The sequence below is a fragment of the Caretta caretta genome, chromosome 5 (assembly GCF_965140235.1).
Source record: "Caretta caretta isolate rCarCar2 chromosome 5, rCarCar1.hap1, whole genome shotgun sequence".
NCBI classification, from domain to species: Eukaryota; Metazoa; Chordata; order Testudines; family Cheloniidae; genus Caretta; species Caretta caretta.
The window spans coordinates 65,802,518-65,823,408 of NC_134210.1; the positions used below are offsets into that span (position 1 = coordinate 65,802,518).

Below are 20,891 nucleotides of genomic sequence, written 5' to 3' on the forward strand. Positions count from 1 at the left end.
GCGGAGGGTTCTCTCTACTTGTAACTCTAATATTGTTCTTGAAAAGAACCCATAATGAAGCCTTCCTCTCCTTATCAATAAGTGAGGACTCAGTAGGTGTTCACTGCAAGCAAACAAACAAACAAAAAATGTAACTCACTTTAGCTAATGCAGATTAAACAACAGTGAAGGCATGATAATTTGGGCTAGCAGTTTGAGTTCATACCCTGGCTCACCTGTAGACTTTAACTCAAACTTCTAACCCTAGCTAAAAATCAAGTTGCCATGTCTTCACTGCTATTTTAACCCAATTTAGTTAACCAAAGTTAAGAACACAGCTTTCTTAGCAGTGCAGATGTACCATTAGTGCATTGTTAATCACATGCCCATCTCTGATAGCTTCTAGGTACTTTAATATGTGGTTTAAGGAAGGATCATAACCACATATGTGTCAAGGGCTGAAGTAACACACAAAGAATCAAATATATCCTTCAACCAGAAAAAGAAACACACAACTAAATAAAGTAAAACTGAACAAACGGAAATCAAACCAACTGTAATAAATATCTCCTTTTGTTCAATTTCAATTTAGTCATTCCATAGAAGCAAAACGGCTATGGATTGCAACCATCCATCTCAAAATACAATGGTATAAGTACCAAGGTAATTCAGTTGCTATGTGTCATGTTGCAGTGTAGCAAATGGTTAAAAAAATCCAGTTCTCAAAAGGCAGTCTGGCACAGATGGTGCAGGCATAAGGAGCAAGGCCAGAAAATGAAACGGGCGTACGAGTAGCGCTTGAGGCCTGCAGCACTTTCTTCTTTGCTTTCTTCACTCTTGTCTCTTCCAGCCACCTGTCTTCAACCCCTTTGACTCTCTGGTGCAGCACAGCCCTCAAACGCAGCCTGACAATACACAAAATAATACAACCCCATACACTTTGTTACTTAGAAAAGTATATTGAAGCCAACTTCAATGCAGCCTGACATTTGTTTCAAATTAAAAACAATATAAGAGAGTATAGGGTTGGGTTTTTTTAAAGACCTCAGAAGCAAAGCCTGGAACACTGGCAATTATACATGTTAAATGAATGTCTATTATTGTGATGTTGCTATCATCATACGTCTCCATTTTCTCACCACTCTGTATAATTAGATATAATTGAACATACAGCCATTTATGGTTGAACTGTGGAATGGAAACATTTGCTGTTTGATTATCTTTCATGTTCCTGCACATTGAATTTGAAATACTATGTTTTAGCTGAGCATTTTAAAACAGAGCTGAGGAAATACCTCCAAACATTGAGATTTTACAGCTATTTTCTGCATTCCATATATTATTAACACAAGGCTCGCCAATAAAGGTTGCCATTGTTTATAATATTAGGTAGCGTCTCACATTAAGTGTAATTTCCAACTAATGTGTGTGCCATGACAACTCAGGTATGGACAGTTATTGATACTTAAATTGATGAAGTAATATATAGTCACCCTTGGTTAGCTCATGCACATAACTCTATGCAAGGACACTTCCAATTCCATGCTTATCATACATAGGACGCAGCACTTGCTAGAACTTTTATCACAGAGCAGTGGAGTCACAAAACTGCTAATGCTGCGAGGTCATTAAATATTCATTCGTCTGCTTTACAGATTGAGAAACAAGCACAGAAACATTTAAATTATTCAGCTAAAGCCACACAGCCAGTCAGTGTAAAACTGGGATTAGATTAGAACTCAGTAGTTGCTGGCCTCTGGCTCTGTGTTCAACCCACTACAACAAGCATCCTTTTACATATTCCATATAACTATTAATATCACGCCTTTTGTTATAACTATCAATTTCTTTAGAGACAATAAAATGACAGGCAAATCCTAGGTAATACCAGGGCTGAGCCCCAGCACCTCTAAGCTTGGCAGTTGATAGCCCCGGCACCTATGGGCTTGCCACTTCCGTTATGAAAGTAAAAAAATTGTTTGAGCCCTCGCACCATTTTCATTACAAATTAAGCACTGGGTAAAATGATCCATCAAAACAATCTACAGTAGACGGCACCATGACACAATCATAAAAGGGTCTTGAAGCACAATGACATAATTAATGCTCAATATTTTTTTTCCACTAGCGATGGTGGGAAGCACCAGTTTTAGGCCTGGACCTTGCAACTGATAGCACGTGAACTCCTTTGGCAATCTGCGCACGCGCAGCAGTTCTCCCGGGGGTTAACAATTGAAGAATCTGGACCTGCAAATTTATTCTTAAATCCGTGCGATCTGGAAGTGTTCTAATGCTAAAAAATGCACCCTACTCCCCCCCGCATTCTCCTCTTTCCGATTTGACATTCAATACACAAACAAAATCTTTGCTGGAAAAAGTGTTAAGACTGAAAGTATGTTTCAGTGGAATCCAGCCATCATGCAAAATCACAATTACACTTACTTTACACATATCCTACATCTTTAAAATTTTCAAGTGTTAAAAAGTCTTGAAATGAATATAGTTAGCGGATCCACTATCGCTCTACTGCCAGATATCTTCATCAGTAGCTATGACCACATTTGAGTTATACCCCACAACTCATTGCCAACTTTAACTCTCTTTTTCTTTAAAGTTCTTTGCTTTTTATCTTTTTTTTTTTTTAACGAGTATCAGTAATTTAAAATCTGATTGATAGTACGCAAGATCTACAGAAGCGAGATAGTAATTATGACATGTCTTACAAGGCTCACTAAAGCAGGGCTCACCTCTTGCAGATTTTAGCAAGTCCAGAGAAGAAACATGGGGGCGAGGGGGGACGTATAGAATGAGAAGATTTATACCTTTGTAAGAAAATGGACAATGCAAATAAAAGGAAGAGGCAGCTTTTATTTGCATTAAGAGTGTTTTAAGTTTTATGTCTAGAATATCTTAAGCATTTAAAGTTTTAACACAGAAAAAATATCCTATGTACCCACCTCTATGGGCCTCAGCACTCACCCCTCCACATTGCCCTGATCCCTTTCCATGCACAAATCTCCTGCTCCGGTTGCGTACTTCAGAGACCAACACTGCTATTCTCTGTATGTGCCCCAGTTCCATACCTCCAGTCCATATCCCTGCCATACTCCTCTCACCACATTTCCTATGCCCTATGGCCTGCCATCCATGACTCCTCCCCATTTCACAGCAGCTCAGTGTGTAGTAAACAGTGGGCCAGCTTATATTCGTATATGTTTTATTTGCTCTGGGGGAGTTAACTACAGCAACGTGAAAGAGGAAAAAACAAGTGTAAGATATCCATGGTCAGGTCATCCGCAAGGATTGAACCTGGGCTCTCTGGATGTAAAAGCACAAGCCTCTGCTGCCTGAGCTGGAGGGAAGAGGAAGACAAAACAGAGGATATGCTGCACCCTGCCACTTTAAGGTATGTTGCCTAGGCATTTCTTAACCTAGCTTCCAGGCAAGGCAGGAGAGAAAGAGCTCCCTTCCCTTTTTGGGGCTTGCACATAATATCTCTGCTCTATTGCATTCTTAGCTAACTCCTTCTCTCCATACCTTAATGTGTGATCACCCCATCATAAGTGCTTTATATTATATATTAGGGCTATCAAGCGATTTAAAAAATTGTGATTAATTGCGATTAAAAAAATTTTCTACATTTTCAAATATATTGATTTCAATTACAACACAGAATATAAAGTGTATAGTGATCACTTTATTTTTATCACAAATATTTGCACTGTAAAAAACAAAAGAAATAGTATTTTTCATTTCACCTCATACAAGTACTGTAGTGCAATCTCTTTATCATGAAAGTGCAATTTACAAATGTAGATTTATGTACAAAAAATAACAGCATTGAAAAATAAAAATGTAAAACTTTAGAGCCTACAATTTCACTCAGTCACTCAGAAAAACAAACAAACTTGGTTACAATTTACAGGAGATAATGCTGCCCACATCTTGTTTATAAGGTCATCTGAAAGTGAGAACAGGCATTTGCATGGCACTGTTATAGCTGTCGTCACAAGATATATACGTGACAGATGCACTAAAGATTCATATGTCCCTTCATCTTCAACCACTATTCCATAGGACATGTCCATGCTGATGACGGGTTCTGCTCGATAACAATCCAAAGCAGAGCAGACCAATGCACGTTCATTTTCATCATCTGAGTCAGATGCCACCAGCAGAAGGTTGATTTTCTTTTTTGGTGGTTCAGGTTCTGTAGTTTCCACAACTGCTCTTTTAAGTTACTCTTTTAAGACTTCTGATAGCATGCTCCACACCTCATCTCTCTCTGACTTTGGAAGGTACTTCTGATTCTTAAACCTTGGGTCAAGTGCTGTAGCTATTTTTAGAAATCTCACATTGGTATCTTCTTTGAATTTTGTCAAATCTGCTGTGAAAGTGTTCTTAAAACAAACATGTGCTGGGTCATTACCCAAGACTGCTATAACACGAAATATATGGCAGAATGTGGGTAAAACAGAGTCGAAGACATACAGTTCTCCCCCAAGGAGTTCAGTCACAAATATAATTAACGCATTATTTTTTAAAGAGCATCCATCAGCATGGAAGCATGTCCTCTGGAATGATGGCCGAAGCATGATGGGGCATATGAATGTTTAGCATATCGGCACCTAAATACCTTGCAATGCTGGCTACAAAAGTGCCATGTGAATGCCTGTTCTGACTTTCAGGTGACATTGTAAATAAAAAGCAGGCAGCAGGTTTCCTGCAAATGTAAACAAACTTGTTTCTCTTAGCAATTGGCTGAACAAGAAGTAGGACTGAGTGGGCTCTAAAGTTTTACATTGTTTTGTTTTTGAGAGCAGTTATGTAACAAAAAAAAAATCTACATTTGTAAGTTTCACTTTCATGATAAAGAGATTGCACTACAGTACTTGTATGAGGTGAATTGAAAAATACTGTTTCTTTATCATTTTTACAGTGCAAATATTCGTAATTAAAATTATATTATAAAGTAAGCACTCCACACTTTGTATTCTGTGTTGGAATAGAAATCAATATATTTGAAAAGGTAGGAAACATCTAAAAATATTTAATAAATTTCAGTTGATATTCTATTGTTTAACAGTGCGACTAATCGCGATAAATTTTTTTAATTGCGATTAATTTTTATGAGTTAATCGCATGAGTTAATGATAATTAATTGATACCCCTATTTTATATTTTTGTCATTTCCATCACCACCCACCCACATTAAACTGTACTTCCTGATGTCTGAATCACCTCTCCCAAAAGCAGTATCCCCTGCCAGGTTTACCACTGGAATGTTAAAATCAATGGCTATAGCCTATCTAGGAAGGATCATGTGGGCAAGGTACTCTGTCAAAATGGCATTACCTGTTTCTGAGTCACTGAGAGCTTGGAAGAAAATTATCTTGAAAGCTTATGGATCAATTTCCTGACAGATAAAGCACAAGATGGGGTATTAGTTGGTGTCTGCTTCAGACCACCAAACCACATCAGGGAACAGGATGACTGCCTCTGTATGCACCTATATAAGAACAAGATCATGTGTGATCATGGGGTACTTTAGTATGAGTGACATATGCTGGAGGTCTCGTGCCGGCAGAACTAAAACATCCTAAGAATTTCTAAATATTATAGCTATATCTAAATATTTCTAAATATTAAAGTCCTAACTTAAAAAGTGTTGCAGTCAACAGGGGGGAATTCTATATTGTCCTAACAGACAAAGAGTAACTGATCATAGAACTATAAGTTAATGGTGGCTTAGGTACAACTGATCATGACTTGATCACACTGATAATGTGCAAGCAGAATGAAATCCAGACCAGTAATACATATACTTGGTGCTTTAATAGAACCAATTTCATAAAGCCAAAAACAATTTTGAGCCAAATCAGCTGGTAGTAAGAGTTTAATAAAAAAAATTGAATAATAATTGAGACTCATTTAAGAACACTTTGCTAGATCCCCAAAAAACTACAACCCCACAGTTGAGTAAGAAGTCTGTGCTGGTTAAAAAGCCCACATGGTTTAAAGCGGAAGTGAAAGCAGCTGTAAAAAAATTAAAAAAAATACTAAAACAACAAATGGATGAATGGGGGAGCTGATAGTAATGAATATAAATCAGAAGTTAGGAATTGCAGAAAATTGATAAGGAAAGCGAAGGGACACAAGGAGAAATCTATAGCCAGCAGAGCTAAGGACAGTAAGAAGCAGGGTTTTTTTTTTTATATTAGGAACAAAGAGAATCCTGACAATTGTAGGGGTCCATTACTGGATGGAAATGGGAAAATTATCAATAACTCAGAAAAAGCAGAACTGTTCAATAAATATTTCTGTTATGTATTTGGAGAAAAACAGATGCTACAGCCTCATCATATGGGGATAACACTCTTTCCATTCCACTAGTATCTCTCAAGGATGGTAAACAGAAGCTACAATAGAAAGACATTTTTAAATCAGCAGGTCCAGCTAGCTTGCATCCAAGAGTTTTAAAAGAGCTGCATAAGGAGCTCACTGACCATTAACATTGATTTTCAATTAAGTCTTGGAGCACTTGTGAAGTTCCAAAAGACCTGAAGAAAGTTTATGTTGTGCCAATTTTTAAAAATGGTAAATGGGATGGCCTGAGTAACTATAGGGATGTTGGCCTGACATCGATCCCAGGGAATGGAGCAGCTGATGTCAGACTGGATTAATAAAGAAAAAAAAAGGAGGGTAGTGTAATTAATGCAAATCTACATGGGTTTATGGAAAACAGATCTTGTCAAACTAACTTGGTATCTTTTTTTCATGGATTTACAAGTTTGGTTGATAAAGGTAATAGTGTTCTTGTAATATACTAAGACTTCTGCAAGGCGTTTTACTTGGTACTACACTACATTTGGTTTAAAAATTAGAATATAAAATTAACATGACACACATGAAATGGATTAAAAACTGAAATTGATAGGTCTCAAAATTTAACTGTAAATGGGGAATCATCATTTAGCAGTCCTGTTTCCAGTGGGGTCCCACATGGAGCAGTTTTTGGCCCTATGTTAGTTAAACATTTTTACGAATGATGTTGATGAAAACAAATTCATCACTGATGACATGTGCAGATGACATAAACATTGGGGCACTGGTAAATAATGAAGAGGACAGATCACTGATTCTAAGCAATCTAGATCACAGTAAACTGGGTGCAAGCAAATCAATATGGATTATATGGCTACATGTAAATGTATACATCATAGAATATCAGGGTTGGAAGGGACCTCATCTAGTCCAACCCCTTGCTCAAAGCAATTTTATGACCAATCCCCAATTTTTGCCCCAGATCCCTAAATGGCCCCCTCAAGGATTGAACTCACAACCCTGGGTTTAGCAGGCGAATACTCAAACCACTGAGCTATCCCTCCCCCCAATCTGGGAACAAAGAATGTAGTGTATACTTACAGAATCGGGGGGGACTCTGTCCTGGGAAGCAGTGACTATGAAAAAGATTTGGGGGTTGTGGTCGATAATCAGTTGAACGTGAACTCCCAGTGCAATGCCATGGACAAAAGAGTTAATATGATCCTGGGATGCATAAAAGGAGAATCTTGCATAGAAGTAGAGAGGTTATTTTACCTCTGTATTTGACACTGGTGTGCCCACTGGTGGAATAGTGTGTCCAGTTCAGGTACCTGTGATTCCAGAAGGTTGTTAATAAATTGGAGAGGGTTCAAAGAAGAGCCAAGAGAACACTTAAAGGATCAGATTAAAACCCGACATAGTGAGAGACTCGAAGAGCTCAATTTATTTGGCTTAATAAAAAGTCGGTTAAGGGGTGACGTGATTACAGTCTGTAAGTATCTACACAGGGAACAAGTATTTAATAATGGGCTGTTCAATCTAGCAAAGAAAGGTGTAACGTGATCCAATGGCTGGATATTGAAAATAGACAAATTCAGACTGGAAATAAGGTAAATTTTTAACAGTGCAAGTGATTAACTATTGGAACAAATTACCATAGGTCATGGTGGATTATTCATCACTGACCATTTTTAAATCAAGACTGGATATTTTTCTAGAAAATATGCTCTAGGAATTATTTTGGAGACGTTCTATGGGCTGTAAAGGAGGTAAAATTAGATGGTCTCAAAGGTCCCTTCTGACCTTAGAGGCTATGCTGTAAATTAAAAGATCTGCTGCTGCCATGAGTATGGAAGTGTCACCAATACTGGTCCCACATAGAGGTGTGTGAGTAACAGATTTTTCAGTTAACAATTTTGAAAAGTGTGCGGGGGATGGGAGTTTCAGGTCAGGTAAACCAAAATAATTTTGAGTTGAACAAAACATTTCATTTTGATTTTACCACTAATGTTTTTGAATTTTTTAAAATAAAATTAAAGGGCCTTTTCAACAAAAAGTCATTTTAAACCAAATGCAATTTTGCAGGGATTTTTTTTGGGGGGTGGAGTTTGAAATGGCAACACATGCAAATTTGCCAAGCATTTTGGTGTCAATGAGCCTGCATTTTTCACTGAAAATTGTTTCAGGCAAAAAGTATGCTCAGATCTACTACCATGTTCATCAATATACTTTTGCACAGGTTCTGATCAGTTATTGCCTCCATGTTGTACCTAGGCAAAATAACATCAGTGCTTACTATAGTGTTTTACATATTACATTTTACAAATATTAAGGGCCAGATTTTCACCTCATGCATAGAGGGGCATGTGTGTAGGGGCATGTTTGCAGGGTTTGAGAGGATAGAAATCTTCCAGCCCAATCCACAGTCAGGATGTGAAGCAGCCACTGTTAAGTCACAGCTCACTACATGTCCCCTATGTTGGGTTTCTGGTCAATGTACCTTTATAGTTAGGGCCCTACCAAATTCATTGTCTATTTTGGTCAATTTCACTGTTATAGGATTTTTAAAATAGTAAATTTCATGATTTCAGATATTTAAATCTGAAATGTCATGCTTTTGTAACGGTGGGGGTCCTGACCCAAAAGGGATATGTGGGGGGAACACAAGGTTATTGTAGGGGGGTCATAGTATTGCCACCTTTATTTCTGCACTGCTGCCTTCAGAACTGGGACCTCAGCCAGCAGCTGCCCCTCTCCAGCCGCCCAGCTATGAAGGCAGCAGTGCAGAAGTAGGGGTGGCACTGTATAGTATTGCCACCCTTACGTCTGTACTGCTGCTTGCAGGACACTGCCTTTTTAGAGCTGAGTGCCCGGCCAGCAGCTGCCATTTTCCGGCCACCCAGTTCTGAAGGCAGTGTGGAAATAAGGGTGGCAATATTGCACCCCCACTACAGTAATCTTGGCACCCCCTCCCCGCCCACCGCAACCCTCTTTTGGGTTGGTACACCCAGTGTGAGAAACGCTGGTCTCCTCCGTGACATCGCTATAATAGGCTGAAAGTACACAAAAGACCAAATTTCACAGGAGAGACCATATTTCATGGTCCGGGACGTATTTTTTGATTTTTGCAAATCCAAAGCTGTGGATTTGGTAGGGGCCTATTTATAGTTCAAAGGCTCCACGGACATGGACTTGGTCCAAGCCCAAACCCTCCATCATATTTCTGCCTGAATTTATGTAGAAGTTCAAGATTCGCAGGGAACTAAGCTTCTTGTCACCCATCCCCACCCCTTCAAACATTATCTAATACAAGATCAAGTGCAGGCACTTTTAAACCTTAGTCAGCACCCACAGGACTTTGCTTGAAGAGACTGGTCAGAGGATCTGGTGAATAACCTCCTGGACAGTCAGATCTTACCTCCTCTACCTGCCTACTTTGTAGGCTACGTTGGCCAACTCTGATTTCCCCAGCAGAATGGAATCTGTGGGCAGCAGAATACATTGTGCCCCTGCTCCCCAGGTTGATTTCACCAGGATCCAAGGGAAGGAAAGAACAGGGCCCATCCCATGTTGCTGTCCAGAGAATGCAGTGGGTCACTGATGCAAGACTTCTAGAGCCCTTCATTTGTTAAAGAGCAGGAACAAGAATTAAGGATCCAAATTCATCTCTGGTGTAACTGCATTGACGTGACAGTTCTACCAGGGATGAATTGGGCCTCCATTAATATCTGAAGAGGTATCTCAAGACATTTATCTCTGCTTGCTGCTCTGTGTGTGTCGGGGTGGTGTTAAGATTTGATTAAACTATAAAAGCTACAAATTTCTCTTTTAAAAGAAACTGTAAAGTATGTCTGAGTGACACATAATTGGATTTTAATATCGTTACAGGTTTGTAATTCTCTCAGCATAGTTGATGCTTTATACTTTAACAAGGTTATAACAAGCCAGCATCCGGCTAATTCAAATGTTTAAAAATTAAAATTCAGAGATGCGCCTCCAATTTTTAAAACAAGAGGCTTGAGGGGAGTGGAGGAGGGTTCCCCTCTGTAGCCTGCAATCTGTACAGCTGAGTTTCTAAATCAGATACATTACAAGCTACTCCACCTTGGAAAATCCTTATATTGTTTTGTCATTATTGGAAGCTGCCCATGCAGATCTAGGGGTGTGGCCATAATGATTCAGTCTTCTACCCACCCTTCACCAGTAGCATCCTTTCGCTCTCTTCTCTTGTGGTTCCCCCTTGTCCTCATTTCTACAGTTCCCTGGTGCTTTCTTTTGGCAATTCTCCCCTCTCCCAAACTCTAGTGCACCACCACCTCTCTCATAAGGGTTTCTTCCTTACCTGAACTTCTACCTCATCATCTCTTGGCTTCTCCACATCTCCAGGTGGCTTCTTTCCTCCACTTACTGGAGGTGTTGAGAAACAGGGCTCTGTAGTGACTGAGACAAAGAGTTGGACAGCAGTGCAGGTGCCTTCATGTGACTCTCTGCTCTTTGGCATCAGCCCAGCTGGGAAGCAGTGTTATAGTGTGGGATACTCGCTCCTGCTTTGCTCAGTGTACATGTAGCATGGAGACAAATTGATTTTGTTCCCTGCTGCTTTCACACAGAGTGGAAAAAGCAAGGAGTGTGTGACAAGTTGGACTCCTTGGGAAGTCACCTGATGTGCTCAGATACCACTGAGTCTACCTGTTCTGCCAGCATGACCTGTCTTGCTGAGCCAGGCTCTTAAAACCTCCTCCAACACACACACACAGAAGCAGGTCTACACCCAGCTGCAGATCAGCTCTGGGAAGACTCAGCTTAAGGGACTTGCTCCAGCACTCAGCTGTCCATCTCCCTGAGAGTACAGACTCAAAGATATATTATATTCACCTCTTCACTCAGTGTGGAAGAGGGCATGCACAATTTCTCGACCCCCACCCCCAAGTTAGAAATCACATAAACTGGGTTGTATTATAAACCAGAAATAAATGTATTAACTATAACCGGTGTATTTTAAGTAGTTAAGGAGGTAGCAGACAGAACAAGGCAGATTACTAAGAAAATAAAATGGAGCACGCAAACTAAGTTTAGTACACTAAAGAAACTGGTTACATGTGAAAAGAAAAGGAGTACTCATGGCACCTTAGAGACTAACAAATTTGAGCATAAGCTTTCATGAGCTACAGCTCACTTCATCGGATGCATGCAGTGGAAAATACAGTGGAGAGATTTTATATACACAGAGAACACGAAACAATGGATGTTACCATACACACTGTAACCAGAGTGATCAGGTAAGGTGAGCTATTATCAGCAGGAGATTAAAAAAAAAAACCTTTTGTAGCGATAATCAAGGTGGGCCATTTCCAGCAGTTCACAAGAACATGTGAGGAACGGGGGCGGGGGAAGATAGTTTTACTTTGTGTAACGACACATCCACTCCCAGTCTTTATTCAAGCCTAATGTAATGGTGTCCAGTTTGCAAATTAATTCCAATTCAGCAGTCTCTCATTGGAGTCTGTTTTTGCAGTTTTTTTGTTGAAGAATTGCTACTTTTAGGTCTGTAATCGAGTGACCAAAGAGATTGACGTGTTCTCCGACTGGTTTTTGAATATTATAATTCTTGACGTCTGATTTGTGTCCATTTATTCTTTTGTGTAGAGACTGTCCAGTTTGGCCAATGTACATGGCAGAGGGGCATTGCTGGCACATGATGGCATATATCACATTGGTAGATGTGCAGGTGAATGAGCCTCTGATAGTGTGGCTGATATGATTAGGCCCTATGATGGTGTCCTCTGAATAGATATGTGGACACAGTTGGCAACAAGCTATGATGCAAGGATAGGTTCCTGGGTTAGTGGTTCTGTTGTGTGGTTGCTAGTGAGTATTTGCTTCAGGTTGGGGAGCTGTCTGTAAGCAAGGACTGGTCTGTCTCCCAAGATCTGGGAGAGTTATGGGTCATCCTTCAGGATAGGTTGTAGATCCTTGATGATGCATTGGAGAGGTTTTAGTTGGGAGCTGAAGGTGATGGCTAGTGGTGTTCTGTTATTTTCTTTGTTGGGCCTGTCCTGTAGTAGGTGACTTCTGGGAACTCTTCTGGCTCTATCAATCTGTTTCTTCACTTCCGCAGGTGGGTATTGTAGTTGTAAGAATGCTTGATAGAGATCTTGTAGGTGTTTGTCTCTGTCTGAGGGGTTGGAGCAAATGCGGTTGTATCACGGAGCTTGGCTGTAGACAATGGATCGTGTGATGTGGACTGGATGAAAGCTGGAGGCATGTAGGTAGGAATAGCGGTCAGTAGGTTTCCGGTATAGGGTGGTGTTTATGTGACCATTGTTTATTAGCACTGTAATGTCTTAGTGTTTGGCCTAGTCCAACTGTATATGATTCAGCAGATGGGACTTCCCCCTTCTCTCTTGGGAGACTATTCCACCACCCAATATGTCTCTAGCCAAGAATTTTTTTTCTGATGTTCAGTCTAAGTTTTCCTTTGCTCAGTTTCTTACCTCTTACTCCTAGCTATAGTTGCTTCCACGTTTGTGGGAGCCAGCTCAAAGCAGCTGCATTTTCTGATGTATCTACTTCATTACTGAAAGTCCTGTCTTAGGGATTGAGTGGGGGCAGCACACCCTGAAATGACAGCAGAAAATGTAACTGCTCACCATGGAGTTCACAAGCAGTTATGGGAACCAGAGTAGACCACATACACCTTTCCACCACTCAGAATTTTCCACCTCTGCATTTGGCAATGCATTCTGTCAAACCTGCTCTTCAGTCCATATGCAGTCTGTCCTCATTTTGCATGAGCTGCAGTCACCCTGAACACTATAGACGTGGCATCACACACCAGTAGGCCCCATGCTGGGTGGCCAGTAGAAAAGATTTTATCCTTGTCAAATTAAAGAATGCAATATATCTGAAGGAAAAATGATTAATGAAGCAGCAGGATACTGTGACCTCCTGCTAATATTAATAAATTCAAGACCTCTATAGCCAGTCTCATTCGAAGAGGCACTGATCATAACTTGTCATCTTATGAACATTTTAATATAAACTTTAGGTTCATTACATTTTTATGGAAATTTAAATAAGCCTAGAGTGCAGACCTTCTTCAATAATGAGCATGAAAATGCAAAGGGATTTTGATTATTAGTAGATATTGGTGACACAGAGGCCCACAGCTTAGCAATAACAGAGCTGCAAGCTATTATTAGGTTCTTTTAACAAGATCAGGTCAGTGAATTCTTTAAACACATAGTAGGATTGTTCGAATATATGAAAAAGGAGGAGTATTTGCCATCTCATTAGCAACATTAAGGTTATAAATTTGTTTTCTTCCCTTTAATGTCCCATGTGAAGTTTATTATGAAATACCTCTTGATTAGATACAAATTTCCCAATCAATTTACTTTCACAACTCTGTATAATAAAGCATAATATTGCTATTGCTATAAACTCTCTCTTGAGACAAGCAATGAACCTCAATCACCATTCAAATATCCCTGAACTTATTACCAACTCATTGCATGATCCCCCCGCGCAAAGGTGATGCGATGGCAAATTATACACTGGAAAACCCATGACGATAGATGCAAACATATTTTAAAGCAAATTAACATAGTTTTGAACTGATTCAAGCTTTTAGTCACAATTTAAATTTCAGCAGTCATGACCTGAAGGCTGAAAATCAATTGCTGCTATAAGTTTCTGGGAGATCAGAAGGCCTCTGAGAAGAATGTTAATTTCAATGAAGCAGCAGAGAGAGTTTAGAAGCAAATATCTTTTTCTTTCTGCCAGAGTTTAAAACCCATGGAAACTGCTACACTTTTAAAATATATCCTAAGTAATATTTTTATTAAAACTTTTCATTTGAACAAGAATCTCTTCAACAGTTAAACAGCTAATCCTCTTCTGCTCCTTTCACCAGACCCAATCCAGGGAGGTGCTGGACACCATCCCATCTAATGGTAGATGAACACATTCACCATTTTACAGGAGATTGATGCTACACTACTGATGTCAATAGGAATTTTACTTCTGACTTCAAGGGAGAAGGAACAGGCCCAAGGAGCTCCCAGCAGCACCTTGGATTAGCACTGTGAAAATCTGCTTAACTTTACAGTCTAATACAACATTGTATTTTTTTCAGATCCATACTGTGAGCCCATGTTACAAGAGAAAAAAAAAGTGTCAAGGTTAGAGGTAGACAGAAAATTTCCAAAGGAATAGTTTTCAATTGAAAATGTTGAGGTCTATGGAACCGATGCAGCCTGTGAGAACATGTCAATTCCACAGAAACTTTCAATGGAAACCAGGCAGGCATCAAATCAGCATTTTCTAATGGAAAATTGTTCCTTTGGAAAATTTTTGACCAGCTCTAGTCCTGACACTTATCACTGGTGGGTGGGCAGGTGGCTGACTGGCTCCCTCACTGGCCATTTCTCTGCCCAGAATTTTTCAAAAAATTGAATTCTGTGGAACATTTCATGTTTTCAGTTTGGAATGGAAAAACCCCTCAGAAATGAGCCTTTTTCCACAGAAGTGAAATTCAAGTACTTGAACTGCTCAAGGCAGGACTCCACTCCCATGTAGCTCCAACGGAAGGGTGACTGTGACTCTCCAGGGTTAGTTTCTATTAAGAATATTTTACCAACATTTGGAGCAAAGGCAGGCTGTGCACAAGAATGTGGTTGATTCAGCTGACTTGCAGATGTCACCAAGTTATTTTGACAGGTTTCAGAGTAGCAGCCATGTTAGTCTGTATCTGCAAAAAGAAAAGGAGTACTTGTGGCACCTTAGAGACTAACAAATTTATATGAGCATAAGCTTTCGTGAGCTAAAGCTCACTTCATCAGCTGCAGTGAGCTGTAGCTCACAAAAGCTTACGCTCGAATAAATTTGTTGGTCTCTAAGGTGCTACAAGTACTCCTTTTTTTTTTTCAAGTTATTTTGGTTAGTCAGGCCCAGAAAGAACTTTAAGAAAGTTCAGAGAGACCTAAAACAGCTGAGTAAATGGTCAATACAACAGCAAATGAAATTCCGTGTCAAACCATGCAAAGTAACTCACATGGGATGGAAAGATTTAAACTGCTCATATTCCTAAAAAGTTTCTAAAAAGAGCTGGTCAGAAATTGGAATTTCTATCCTGTGGGAAATTCTGACACTTCAAAATTTATTTTCTGTCTGAATCAGAAAAAAAAGGATATTGCAAAATTAGAGGTGGTTCAGTGAAGGGTGATAAAAATGATCAAAGACCTAGAAAAACTCACAATAGAATGACTGAAGAGATTGGGGTTGTTTTCCTTAGAAAGGAAACAACTACGATACATGACTAAAGTATCTAAAAATAATGAATGTTAAAGATAAGGTAGATTAGGAACTTATGTTCTCCCTGTCTCAAAACAATATAAGGAAAAATTCAAGTAAATTAAAAGATGGCAAATTAAAAACTAATAAAAAGGAAATAATTTTCACACAATGTGTGGTTAGACTGTGGAAATCATTGTCACAAGAAGTCACCAAGGCCCACAACTTAGCAAAATTCTAAAAGGGATTGGACATTTATATGGATATCAAGAATATCCAGAGGTATACTTTACACAAATTCTGGAAAGGATATTAAACCTGTTTAAATTATGCTAATAGGGTCTTTTCCATAATGCACTGACAACAAAGATAAAAACCTCCCAAGCCAGTGAAGCAGTCAGCTGAGGAAATATTTTCAATTTAAAAAAATTTGGCTGATGAAAAGCACAGTTACAGCATTGAGCCCTCAAGGGGCAGAACTATTGCTAATATCATTACTTCAAATACAGAGTACATCATATTTCTATAATTGATGATCTAACCTAAAAATGCCAACCGATGTAGAACATACAATAATAACGTTCTTAAATAATACACAAATGTATATATTCAGGGATGTACATATTCACTGAGGTATTTGGGCATTACCTACAATTACTTTCATGTGACTCATGTTCTGAAAGTTAGGTATGTAATGAAGAAACTTGCTGAATCGGAGCCAAGTAGCACTAAGACTTTTTCCCAATTTTTTTTTTTTTTATTTACAACATTTGTTACAGTAGCCATTGCTTGGAGAAGAAATCATGACCTCACCTATGTCCTTGTTTCTCTCTCTGTGAGGATTAATGTTTGTAAAGTGATTCCAACATACAAAGGCCTATATAAATATTAACTTACCGTTAATATTCAGCAGCCAGGCATTGCAGTGATTGGTACTCCCTAAATATCCAAGATAGACAAATTTTAGTTTTTCCTTCCTGTAAGTGAAAAGGCTATTTACCATCAAGGGCAATTTAAAACAACAGACTTACTTTAAGCCACCAAGAGATTGAGACATTTTCTAGTGATATACCAGAAGTTTTCACTTCATACCTAGCCTAGAATAGGTAAAAAGCCCCCAAATCCCCTAGCTTCTGTTTTGGTGAAAAACGTGTGCATTGCTCCCCTCTATAATAGCTCATTGGCACTTTTGCCTCAATGTTTCCAACTGATGCAGCTTACAGAGAGTCTGATCCAACTCCAATTGAAGTCAATGGGCAGATTCCCATTAGCTTCAATGGGAATGACTGCACCAAAACTAAAGTGGTGCAGTTTGTCTGGGCTTACCCAGGAAGGGCAACTCTCCTTTGGCAGGGGGATAGGGGAGGAAGGAGGTCAGAAACTGCTGAAGTTAGCTGTAGCTCACGAAAGCTTATGCTCAAATAAATTTGTTAGTCTCTAAGGTGCCACAAGTACTCCTTTTCTTTTTGCTGTAAAAAAGGTGCTCGGTGGTCAGCTTTGCAGCAACGACTCATCCCCCACCCCAGCAATGTGCATAAAGGCAGAGCCAGATTAACCTTCTGGGGGCCCAGCTCCAAACATATTTGTGGGCCCCCATGGAGGCAATGGTGCATGGGATGGGGGGGATCCCCCGAGCGAGGGACCAGCCAGGGACAATGGGGAACGGCTTGGCAGGGGTGGTCCCGCTCTGCCCAGCCCAGTGCGAGGGCACTATTTGCTAACCAGCATTTGCCAGATGCACACTCAGTCAATTCCCTGTGCTGCCAGCATGCCCTTTCCCCTCAGGGGTGAATCCATGCCATGCCACACCACACAGCGCCCCCCACCCCGCCCCACACAAACACCCGCAACTCCCTGTAGCCAGAGGCCCCCTGACCCGCTATGCCCAGCGCCCCCCTGACCCTGCCATAAATGCACAGCACCCTGCACACCACCACTGCTCAGCACCCCCCTGCCTACAGCCCCACCACAACTGCCCAGCACCCCACAGAGAACCCCCACTCCCTTATGCCCCAACACACACATCTACCCCACCCCGTCACAGCCCAGCACCACCCCAGACCCCCCAGAGACACCCTCCCCCATGCCCTGCCTCCCGGCCGCACTCACCAGCCCTCCTGGGAGGTGACTGTCTGCTGGGCTGAACCAGCAGTCCAGCAAGGGCTGGTCCCGGGGCCAGGAATCACTCCGTCCCCTCAGGAGTGGAGCGATCAGCCAGGCCAGGGCCTGCCCCAGCCAGGGTCCCTCAGGACTCACTTGCCTGGAGGGGCCCAGCCAAGCCCACCCCAACATCCCTCCCCACCTGCCTGAAACTGGCCAGGCTTCTGCACCAGTCCCAGCTGGCTCAGCTCCGGGGAGACAGGCAGGGCCACACAGGTGATGGGAAACAGAGACTGCCTGGAGCTGGAGGTGCACTGGGGGTCTTGCCAGGGGGCAGAGAGGAGCCAGCGGGTGGGGCCAAGGGGTGGAGAGGAGCCCTTGACTGGCTGGCAGGCAGGCAGGCAGGCTGAGAGGAGCAAGTGGTAGGTGGGTGGGGAGCCAGCGGGCTGGCGGGGTCTCAGGGCGCAGTGGAAGCGGAGCAGGCTGGGGCCCCTTCTGAGCATGGGCCTGGCTCCATGGGCCACTTGTGCCATTGTAAACCCGGGACTGGGGACTGCATAAAGGTACGAAACCTGGGTGGGGCAAGACTTTTTGTTCCACACAGTGAGGAAGCCAGCAAACAGGACTGTGAAACAGCATGGCTCCAGGGGCACAGAGAAGGGTGAGCTCGGGAAAACAGGGGGCTGTTACCCCCTCGTCCCAGAGGCAGGGAAAGGCAGGCAGAGGCAAATTACAAGCAGGACACAAGGGGGGTGATTTAGCAAGTGAAGCTGCTGCTCCACATTTAGTGCAGTCAGGAGACAACCGTGGCTTCAGGCTCCTGCAGAAAGGTCTGAAACAATCAATCAATTTGCATTGGGAGGTGTCAAGGTTCCTTCCCCATGCTGAACTCTAGGGTACAGATGTGGGGACCTGCATGAAAGACCCCCTAAGCTTATTCTTACCAGCTTAGGTTAAAAGCTGCCACCACCAAAGTGTTACACAAAGAATAACAGGGGAAGTGCCCACTTGGAAAGGCCTCCCCCCCAAAATATCCCCCCCCCCCAAGCACTACACCCCCTTTCCTGGGGAAGCCTTGATAAAAATCCTCACCAATTTGCTTAGGTGAACACAGGCCCAAACCCTTGGATCTTAAGAACAATGAAAAAGCAATCAGGTTCTTAAAAGAAGAATTTTAATTAAAGAAAAGGTAAGAGATTCACCTCTGTAAAATCAGGATGGTAAATACCTTACAGGGTAATCAGATTCAGAACATAGAGAATCCCTCTAGGCAAAACCTTAAGTTACAAAAAGACACAAAAACAGGAATACACATTCCATTCAGCACAGCTTATTTTATCAGCCATTTAAACAAAACAGAATCTAACGCATATCTAACTAGATCGCTTACTAACTCTTCACAGGAGTTCTGACCTGCTCTGGTCCTGGCAAAAGCATCACACAGACAGAGAGGACCCTTTGTTTCCCCCCTCCCAGCTTTGAAAGTATCTTGTCTTCTCATTGGTCATTTTGGTCAGGTGCCAGTGAGGTTATCTCAGCTTCTTAACCCTTTACAGGTGAAAGGGTTTTTCCTCTGGCCAGGAGGGATTTAAAGGTGTTTACCCTTCCCTTTATATTTATGACAGGAGGGGGAGGGGGGCAACGGAATGTAACTGTTTCATGTGCCAGCCGTGCTGCAAGGGGATGTATGGGCTATCAGGCTGCAATTCTTTCTGGCTCTAAGCAGGTTGCTGCTCAGGTGCCTGTACCTTTTCTGGAAAGGGGACAAGCAGAGGCAGCAGCTGCAGCAGGACAGTCCCAATGGAGCCCAAGGGCTGGAAGGGGACCCAAGGGAGACAGTATTTCAGCAGGGACAAGGGGTGCTCACAAATACAGGGGCTGCTAATGCCCTGGGTGGTGTGTTTAATAACCCAGGGCAGCTTCATGGACTGAGAGAGGGAAATAACCGAGGGGAAATGTCCACGCATGCAGGGGGGCAGGCTGTGTGGATTAATGGGGTAGTCAGCGGAGCTGTGCAGCAAATGGTCAGTGAAGTTGTGTCTGCGGTTTTCTCCACAGCATTACAGCACTTCCAAAGGACACAAGGTCACCTCGAACCAGGAAGTTCTCTTCCACTGAACACAAGGGATGATGGCAGTGCTGATCCCAGGGGTGAGTGTGATCTGAATCACACAGAGGTTGTGGGGATGGGTGGCAGAGATGGTATCTGGCCTTCCAGCCTGGCAAGGGGTGGCAAGGGGCCACAGCGAGGTGCAGGGACAGTGCACAACCAGTCACTCAGTGAGTTCACCTGAGGGAGACAGAAGTGAGCCTATTAGGGTAGTAAATACTCTGGGCCCAGGAATGGGAAGTCCAGAAGCCTGGGCAGACCCACCTAGGGGTGGCACCTTCAGTGGGGGCACTGATGGTATGACACACCTGCCACAAGCTAATCTGCATTTACTACAGCAGCTTCAGGCAGCTAGGAGTGAGGGGTCTGCACAGGGTGACAGGGTAGGCACAGCCTGGGCTCAAGTTTGGGCAGCAGGACAGGGGCAGACCCCCAGCAAGGGTAGCAAAGCCCATGTCCCCCTGGGCACATGGGGACTCATCAGCCATCAGGGCATGTAACCTAATGGGACACAGTAGAGACTCCTGGGGGGGAGGGAGTGTCTATGGGGGAGCAGGGCTCTGCGGAACTCCCTTCATGCAGTCCTGAGTACGGTTATGCTGGGGTGGCTGACCCGATGGGAGTTCACCTACTCAGTACAACTAAAGATAAAATCCTGAGAGGTGAATACTTGGATATATTATCCCTATTGCACATGGAGGTGTTGACAGACAGTAAACATGGGCAAGGCAAGCAAAACAGCGAGTTGCCCAAGAGGCCAAGGATGCCTAGAACTTGGGAAAATTGGGAGACTGCCTTCTTCACCTATGCGGGTGTTATAATACACGCCTATCCAGAGAGTAGCCCTGCCTTGGTTAAGTATATGGATATAGAGTAACAGCCGTGTTAGTCTGTATTCGCAAAAAGAAAAGGAGTACTTGTGGCACCTTAGAGACTAACCAATTTATTTGAGCATAAGCTTTTGTGAGCCACAGCTCACTTCATTGGATGAAGCTGTAGCTCACGAAAGCTTATGCTCAAATAAATTGGTTAGTCTCTAAGGTGCCACAAGTACTCCTTTTCTTTATATGGATATAATTAGGCA

The 20,891-nt window shown here is 42.1% G+C and overlaps 1 long non-coding RNA gene across 1 annotated transcript in view; it reads left to right on the top strand.

The window, feature by feature from the left end:
- LOC142072014 (uncharacterized) overlaps positions 1-19,842 on the top strand; it is a 30,968-nt gene extending 11,126 nt beyond the window's left edge. Inside the window, exon 3 of the long non-coding RNA XR_012668297.1 lies at positions 19,756-19,842. This is a non-coding gene — a long non-coding RNA (uncharacterized LOC142072014). The remainder of the gene's footprint in view (positions 1-19,755) is intronic.
- Positions 19,843-20,891: the final 1,049 nt, after the last annotated feature.